Raw genomic sequence first — 8,689 nt, forward strand, 5'->3', positions numbered from 1 at the left:
TGGAAGTCAGTAGCTAATAACCTCTAATAGGTGTCTAAACAATCATGGAATCAAGTCACAAAGTTACATACAAAATTATAGGTCATTTGGACAAGTTACGGTGCGATCGTTAACCAAAGGTGAGTTATTTACATGTAAGAAAGGAAATTTGAGCAAATCATGAAAGTATGACTTAAAATTCACAACTCAGGTCCTAAAACCTCTTAAACAATCCTAGGGATGTCCTCAAAAAGTATTAAAAGTATTTTACAATTGCATCATCATTTACGGGTAAAAACAAACAACAAACACACGCAAACACACAATAATCGAACGCTAAAGGAACTAGCCTAAAAATCATACCCAAATTTAGAATCAGGACTTCCTCTTTAATACATGACATTCTACATACCTCTACTGAATGTACACAAAAATAAGTGAAAAAAAATCAGTTTGCAAGTTATTCAATCAAGCCTAAACGCACAAGGTACCTAAACCGAAACAAAATCGACTACACTTTAGAAAATAGTCCATTAAAAATATCAAGACAAGTCCTAAAATTCTTAGAAAAATATTACAATTATCTAAACACATTAAACTATCTAAAACATATTTTTATGGATTTTTTATTCAACTGGAAATCGAATTACAAGTCGAAAATTAGAGAAGAAACAAATTCTAAACAAGTCTCAAAATCTAACAGCCAAAGGGGGTGCATTAGTAAACTACAATGACCAAGTTCATAAACAACAGGCGCCAGGGCCTGATCACGGGGGTGGAAATAGCAATTCGTGCTAAGCCCAAGGAGGTTCAAATCTCTTTTCAGCATTTATGATCCAGATTTCAATTATCCCCTAATTAAATCTCCATTAACAGCAATTAATCCAATCTAATATTTACTAATGAAGTTTAAATCCAATTTAATTTCACATTAATTCAAATAATCAAATTAAATAGAGAGGGGATTAGGGTTTTATCTGTTTGTGTCCCTTCATATTCACGATTCAGAGCCTTTTCTTCTCTTGCACGACGAACTCAGTGCGGCGGTGCGGCGATTGCCCCGGTGAACTTATTCCCTTCCGTCGATGCCACGACGGTGAAGGCCTCCATCTCAGTTTTTTGATTCAAGCTTCCACGGTCTCCACTCTCAAATATCTCCTTACCTCTCACCGCCGTGAACCTTTTCGTCCCTCAATCAGACACTCCATCTCGTATCCGTTAAACTTCTCCTCCGACAAGCAAGAGGCTCGATGAAGATAGCGAGAAATCCAGAGGTAACACTTTGCTTCTTCTTCCATCTTCTTGAACTTCGTCCGGATTTCTCCGCGTGACTCATTGCGCTATGGTCCTAGTTGCATGTTGATGCAGGTGAAGATGAAATCGTTGCGTTGAATTGCTACTGATGGCGACGAAGGATATTGATGCGTGGAATCGTTGTGCGATGATGAGGGGTGATGATGAACGCGATGCAATGGAGATTATGCGGGGGACTTCTTGAAGATGAAGAATCAAGATACATTTATGAAGAATCTGTGAAGCTTTTTCTGAATTAAGGTTCGGTGAATTGGTTCAGAAAATTGAAGGTCTTCAAGAAGATGATGAGGTTATGGCGGTTATGAAGATTGCGGTCTTCTAGAGACTTGCATGATGAAGGTTCAATGAAGACTCCAGAATTTTGTTACGGTTAGTTTGGAATTCTGCTCGCTATCTCCATTTTCCGGATTTCTGTTTTCCATCTCTTTTTCTTCTTTCTGTTAGAAACCATTCCGCGCTGGAAATGGTTGGATGCTTGGTTGAATTTGAGAGGAGGTGAAGAAGATTGGAGAAAAGGATTCAAGATTCGTGTGATCTTTGCAGAGAGGTCGAAGATTCGTGACTGAAGAGTTTGTTCTTCTTTTTTTGGAATTTTGTTACGGATATTTCTTCTTTTTCTGTTAGTGAATATGAATGATGAGGATGATTGATGCAGGGAGAAGTATAGATGGAGATTGGAGATGATGATAGATGAAGGTGAATGGTGAGAAGAATCCAGATTCCGAGATGTTGAAGAATGATAAGAGTTATGGCGGTGATGAGTGAAGAAGTGGAGAAGTTAGTTACGTTCTGTTTCGGTTATCAGTGAGTTCTTTCTTCTTAATTCCCTTGTGCATTTCTCTTGCAATTTTCTGTTATGTATTTCTGGTTGCCCCTTTTTTTTCTGATATTTTTTCCTTTTGTCTATTTTTCTGTGAACCTGTGAACCGGTTCCTTATTGTGCACTTGCAGGCCTGGTTTTGGATTATCTTGAAGCAGCTTGAAACATAGAAAAATAAGGATGGACTTTTTCTTTTGTAATTCATTAATGAATGGCATGGATTTTGTAATTTGAACTTGGATCTGTATGTTTTGTTGTACAAACTTTCAAAATACTTGTAACGAAGTTTGTGCTCCATATTAATCTTGATCTTTATTTAGAATTCCTCTTGTAGATTGTAATCATGGTCAAGCACCAATAAGAACTTCAAAAGTTCAATTGACTTTCTTCGCGATGTGTCAACCTTATGACGGCTCGTCTTTTGAGGAACAAAACAAAACTTCCCTCTTTCCCTTCATTATTAATTGAGAAACAAAGTAAAACTTCCATCTTTCCCTTCATCATCAATTCGAATGTATAGATAATAGCTCAAAAGTTTGCATAAGGTCACATATAACCTGTAGCTCCAAATAATGAAATGGATCGAGCCCAAGTGTTTGAGACATACCCATGATGATTGACGAAGCCATAAACTCATAATTAAATCTCAACTCTTGAATATTTGGCATCCTAAGCATCAATGAAGCCACACCTCATATCATGCACAAACTCATATGTTTGAGAAGAGGGAATCTTACTCCATAATCCACTGTTTAAAAAAGAGAAGAGTTAGTCTTTGGATGATATCTATACCTCAACCACTGTGAAAAATCTTAGCCTCGAAACTCTTGACTTTACTGGATTTCTGTGCTTTATTGAATGCAAATGTATGTTAAGTTAATGACCTAACTATATGTATGCATATGCAATGTGAAACTTAAGCCAATTAGAAATAAATATATGGGCAAATTTTGGGGTGCAACACACGCGAAAGTCTTCCATAATATTAAAATTCTTAAGTTTAACGAACTTCGTGACTTTTATGTTGTATAGCACACGAAAATCTTGCAAAAGACCAATTTTTTAATGAAGTTCATGACTTTTAAGTAGTATCGCAAACAAAAATCTTCCAAAAGTTCATGACTTTTATGTAGTATAGCACACGAAAATCTTCCAAAAGACTAAATTTTGCAAGTTTAACAAACTTCGTGACTTTTAAGTAGTATCGCAAACAAAAATCTTCCAAAATACCAATGTTTGTAAGTTTAATGAACTTCGAGACTTTTAGGTATTATAGCACACACAAATCTTCCAAAATATTAAAATTTGTAATTCTAACAAACTTCGTGACTTTGATGTAGTATAGCAAACAAAAACCTTCCAAAATACCAATGTAACCAAGTTTAATGGACTTCGTGAGTTTTCATTAGTATAGCACACAAAAATCCTCCAAAAAATTAAAATTTAGAATTTTAACGAACTTCATGACTTTTATGTAGTATAGCAGACGAAAATCTTCCAAAATATCTAAATTTACAAGTTTAACAAACTTAGTGACTTTTATGTTATACCACACGATAATCTTCCAAAATATTAAAATTTATAAGTGTAACGAACTTCGTGACTTTTATGTAGTATAGAACTAGAAAATCTTCTAAAATATTAAAATTTGCAAGTTTAATGAACTTCGTGACTTTTAAGTAGTATAGCACACGAAAATCATCCAAAATACAAGTGTATGTAAGTTTAATGAACTTTGAGACTTTTATGTATTATAGCACACGGAAAACATCCAAAATACTAAAATTTGTATGTTTAACGAACTTCGTGACTTTTAAGTAGTATAGCACACGGAAATCTTCCAAAACAATAAAATTTGCAAGTTTAACCTAGTTCGTGATATTTATGTAGTATAGCAAACGAAAATATTCCAAAATAACAATGTATGAAAGTTTAACTAACTTTGTGAATTTTATGTAGTATAGCACACAAAAATATTCCAAAATACCACTGTAACCAAGTTTAATGAACTTCCTGACTTTTATGTACTATAGCATACACAAATCTTCCATAATATTAAAATTTAAAAGTTTAACGAACTTCGTGAGTTTTATGTAGTATAGCACGCAAAAGTCTTCCATAATATTAAAATTTGTAAGTTTAACAAACTTTGTGACTTTTATGTAGTATATAAAACACGAAAATCTTGCAAAAGACCAAATTTTGTAAGTTTAACAAACATCGTGACTTTTATGTAGTATAGCAAACAATAATATTCCAAAATACCACTGTAACCAAGTTTAAGGAACTTCCTGACTTTTATGTAATATAGCACACAAAAATCGTCCATAATATTAAATTTATAAGTTTAACGAACTTCGTGAGTTTTATGTAGTATAGCACGCGAAAGTCTTCCATAATATTAAAATTTGTAAGTTTAACGAACTCCGTGACTCTTATGTAGTATAGCACACGAAAATCTTGCAAAAGACCAAATTTTTTAAGTTTTACAAACATCTTGACTTTTATGTAGTATAGCAAACAAAAATCTTCAAAAATACCACTGTAACCAAGTTTAATGAACTTCCTGACTTTTATTTAATATAGCACGCGAAAATCTTGCAAAATATTTAAATTTGTAAGTTTAACGAAGTTCGTGACTTTTATGTAGTGTAGCACACAAAATCTTCCAAAAGACTAAATTTTGCAAGTTTAACAAACTTCGTGACTTTTATGTAGTATAGCAAACCAAAATCTTCAAAAATACCAATGTATGTAAGTTTAATGAACTTCGAAACTTTAATGTATTATAGCACACGAAAATCTTCCAAAATATTAAAATTTGTAAGTTTAACAAACTTCGTGACTTTGATGTAGTATAGCAAACGAAAATCTTCCAAAATACCAATGTAACCAAGTTTAATGGACTTCGTGAGTTTTCATCAGTATAGCACACGAAAATCCTCCAAAAAATTAAAATTTAGAATTTTAACGAACTTCGTGACTTTTATGTAGTATAGCACACGGAAATCTTCCATAATTTTAAAAATTGTAAGTTTAACGAACTTTGTGACTTTTATGTGGTATATAGCACACGAAAATCTTGCAAAAGAAGAAATTTTGTAAGTTTAACAAACATCGTGACTTTTATGCAGTATAGCAAAAAAAAATATTCCAATATACCACTGTAACCAAGTTTAATGAACTTCCTGACTTTTATGTACTATAGCATACACATATCTTCCATAATAATAAAATTTATAAGTTTAACGAACTTCGTGAGTTTTATGTAGTATAGCACGCAAAAGTCTTCCATAATATTAAAATTTGTAAGTTTAACGAACTTTGTGACTTTTATGTAGTATATAGCACACGAAAATCTTGCAAAAGACCAAATTTTGTAAGCTTAACAAACATCGTGACTTTTATGTAGTATAGAAAACAATAATCTTCCAAAATACCACTGAAACCATGTTTATTGAACTTCCCGACTTTTAGGTAATATAGCACACAAAAATCGTCCATAATATTAAAATTTATAAGTTTAACATTCTTCGTGAGTTTTATGTTGTATAGCATGCGAAAGTCTTCCATAATATTAAACTTCTTAAGTTTAACGAACTTCGTGACTTTTATGTAGTATAGCACACGAAAATCTTGCAAAGGACCAAATTTTTTAAGTTTAACAAACATTTTGACTTTTATGTAGTATAGCAAACAAAGATCTTCCAAAATACCATTGTAACCAGGTTTAATGAACTTCCTGACTTTTATGTAATATAGCACAAAAAAATCTTGCAAAATGTTAAAATTTGTATGTTTAACGAAGTTCGTGACTTTTATGTAGTATAGCACACGAAAATCTTCCAAAAGACTAAATTTTGCAAGTTTAACAAACTTCGTGACTTTTATGTAGTATAGCAAACAAAAATCTTCTAAAATACCAATGTATGTAAGTTTAATGAACTTCGAGACTTTTAGGTATTATAGCACACGCAAATCTTCTAAAATATTAAAATTTGTAATTCTAACAAACTTCGTGACTTTGATATAGTATAGCAAATAAAAACCTTCCAAAATACCAATGTAACCAAGTTTGATGGACTTCGTGAGTTTTCATTAGTATAGCACACAAAAATCCTCCAAAAAATTAAAATTTAGAATTTTAACGAACTTCATGACTTTTATGTAGTATAGCAGACGAAAATCTTCCAAAATATCTAAATTTACAAGTTTAACAAACTTAGTGACTTTTATGTTATAGCACACGATAATCTTCCAAAATATTAAAATTTATAAGTTTAACGAACTTCGTGACTTTTATGTAGTATAGAACTAGAAAATCTTCTAAAATATTAAAATTTGCAAGTTTAATGAACTTCGTGACTTTTAAGTAGTATAGCACACGAAAATCATCCAAAATATCAGTGTATGTAAGTTTAATGAACTTTGAGACTTTTATGTATTATAGCACACGGAAAACATCCAAAATACTAAAATTTGTATGTTTAACGAACTTCGTGACTTTTAAGTAGTATAGCACACGGAAATCTTCCAAAACATTAAAATTTGCAAGTTTAACCTAGTTCGTGATATTTATGTAGTATAGCAAACGAAAATATTCCAAAATAACAATGTATGAAAGTTTAACTAACTTTGTGAATTTTATGTAGTATAGCACACAAAAATATTCCAAAATACCACTGTAACCAAGTTTAATGAACTTCCTGACTTTTATGTACTATAGCATACACAAATCTTCCATAATATTAAAATTTAAAAGTTTAACGAACTTGGTGAGTTTTATGAAGTATAGCACGCAAAAGTCTTCCATAATATTAAAATTTGTAAGTTTAACGAACTTTGTGACTTTTATGTAGTATATAAAACACGAAAATCTTGCAAAAGACCAAATTTTGTAAGTTTAACAAACATCGTGACTTTTATGTAGTATAGCAAACAATAATATTCCAAAATACCACTGTAACCAAGTTTAAGGAACTTCATGACTGTTATGTAATATAGCACACAAAAATCGTCCATAATATTAAAATTTATAAGTTTAACGAACTTCGTGAGTTTTATGTAGTATAGCACGCGAAAGTCTTCCATAATATTAAAATTTGTAAGTTTAACGAACTTCGTGACTCTTATGTAGTATAGCACACGAAAATCTTGCAAAAGACCAAATTTTTTAAGTTTTACAAACATCTTGACTTTTATGAAGTATAGCAAACAAAAATCTTCGAAAATACCACTGTAACCAAGTTTAATGAACTTCCTGACTTTTATTTAATATAGCACGCGAAAATCTTGCAAAATATTTAAATTTGTAAGTTTAACGAAGTTCGTCACTTTTATGTAGTGTAGCACACAAAAATCTTCCAAAAGACTAAATTTTGCAAGTTTAACAAACTTCGTGACTTTTATGTAGTATAGCAAACCAAAATCTTCAAAAATACCAATGTATGTAAGTTTAAGGAACTTCGAAACTTTTATGTATTATAGCACACGAAAATCTTCCAAAATATTAAAATTTGTAAGTTTAACAAACTTCGTGACTTTGATGTAGTATAGCAAACGAAAATCTTCCAAAATACCAATGTAACCAAGTTTAATGGACTTCGTGAGTTTTCATCAGTATAGCACACGAAAATCCTCCAAAAAATTAAAATTTAGAATTTTAACGAACTTCGTGACTTTTATGTAGTATAGCACACGAAAATCTTCCAAAATATCTAAATTTACAAGTTTAACGAACTTAGTGACTTTTATGTTATAACACACGATAGTCTTCTAAAATATTAAAATTTATAAGTTTAACGAACTTCGTAACTTTTATGTAGTATAGAACTAGAAAATCTTCTAAAATATTAAAATTTGCAAGTTTAACTAACTTCGTGACTTTTAAGTAGTATAGCACACGAAAATCATCCAAAATACCAGTGTATGTAAGTTTATTGAACTTCGAGACTAGCACACAGAAAACTTCCAAAATATTAAAATTTGTAAGTTTAACGAACTTCGTGACTTTTAAGTAGTATAGCACACGGAAATCTTCCAAAACATTAAAATTTGCAAGTTTAACCTAGTTCGTGATATTTATGTAGTATAGCAAACGAAAATATTCCAAAATAACAATGTATGAAAGTCTAAATAACTTTGTGACTTTTATGTAGTATAGCACACAAACATCTTCCAAAATACCAGTGTATGCAAGTTTAACGAACTTCGTGACTTTTATGTAGTATAGCACACGAAAATCTTCCAAAATATTAAAATTTGTTAGTTTAACGAACTTAGTGACTTTTATGTAGTATAGCACACGAAAATCTTCCATAATTTTAAAATTTGTAAGTTTAACGAACTTTGTGACTTTTATGTGGTATATAGCACACGAAAATCTTGCAAAAGACGAAATTTTGTAAGTTTAACAAACATCGTAACTTTTATGCAGTATAGCAAACAAAAATATTCCAATATACCACTGTAACCAAGTTTAATGAACTTCCTGACTTTTATGTACTATAGCATACACATATCTTCCATAATATTAAAATTTATAAGTTTAACGAACTTCGTGACTTTTATGTAGTA

The 8,689-nt window shown here is 31.1% G+C and overlaps 1 long non-coding RNA gene across 1 annotated transcript; it reads left to right on the forward strand.

The window, feature by feature from the left end:
- The first annotated feature begins 982 nt into the window (after positions 1–982).
- On the forward strand, positions 983–2,353 carry LOC131598743 (uncharacterized). The gene is made up of 4 exons (XR_009282385.1): positions 983–1,253; positions 1,332–1,862; positions 1,949–2,097; positions 2,245–2,353. It is a non-coding gene; the product is annotated as an uncharacterized LOC131598743 (long non-coding RNA).
- The last annotated feature ends 6,336 nt before the right edge of the window (positions 2,354–8,689 follow it).

This window comes from Vicia villosa, linkage group LG4 (assembly GCF_029867415.1).
Source record: "Vicia villosa cultivar HV-30 ecotype Madison, WI linkage group LG4, Vvil1.0, whole genome shotgun sequence".
Lineage (NCBI taxonomy): Eukaryota > Viridiplantae > Streptophyta > Magnoliopsida > Fabales > Fabaceae > Vicia > Vicia villosa.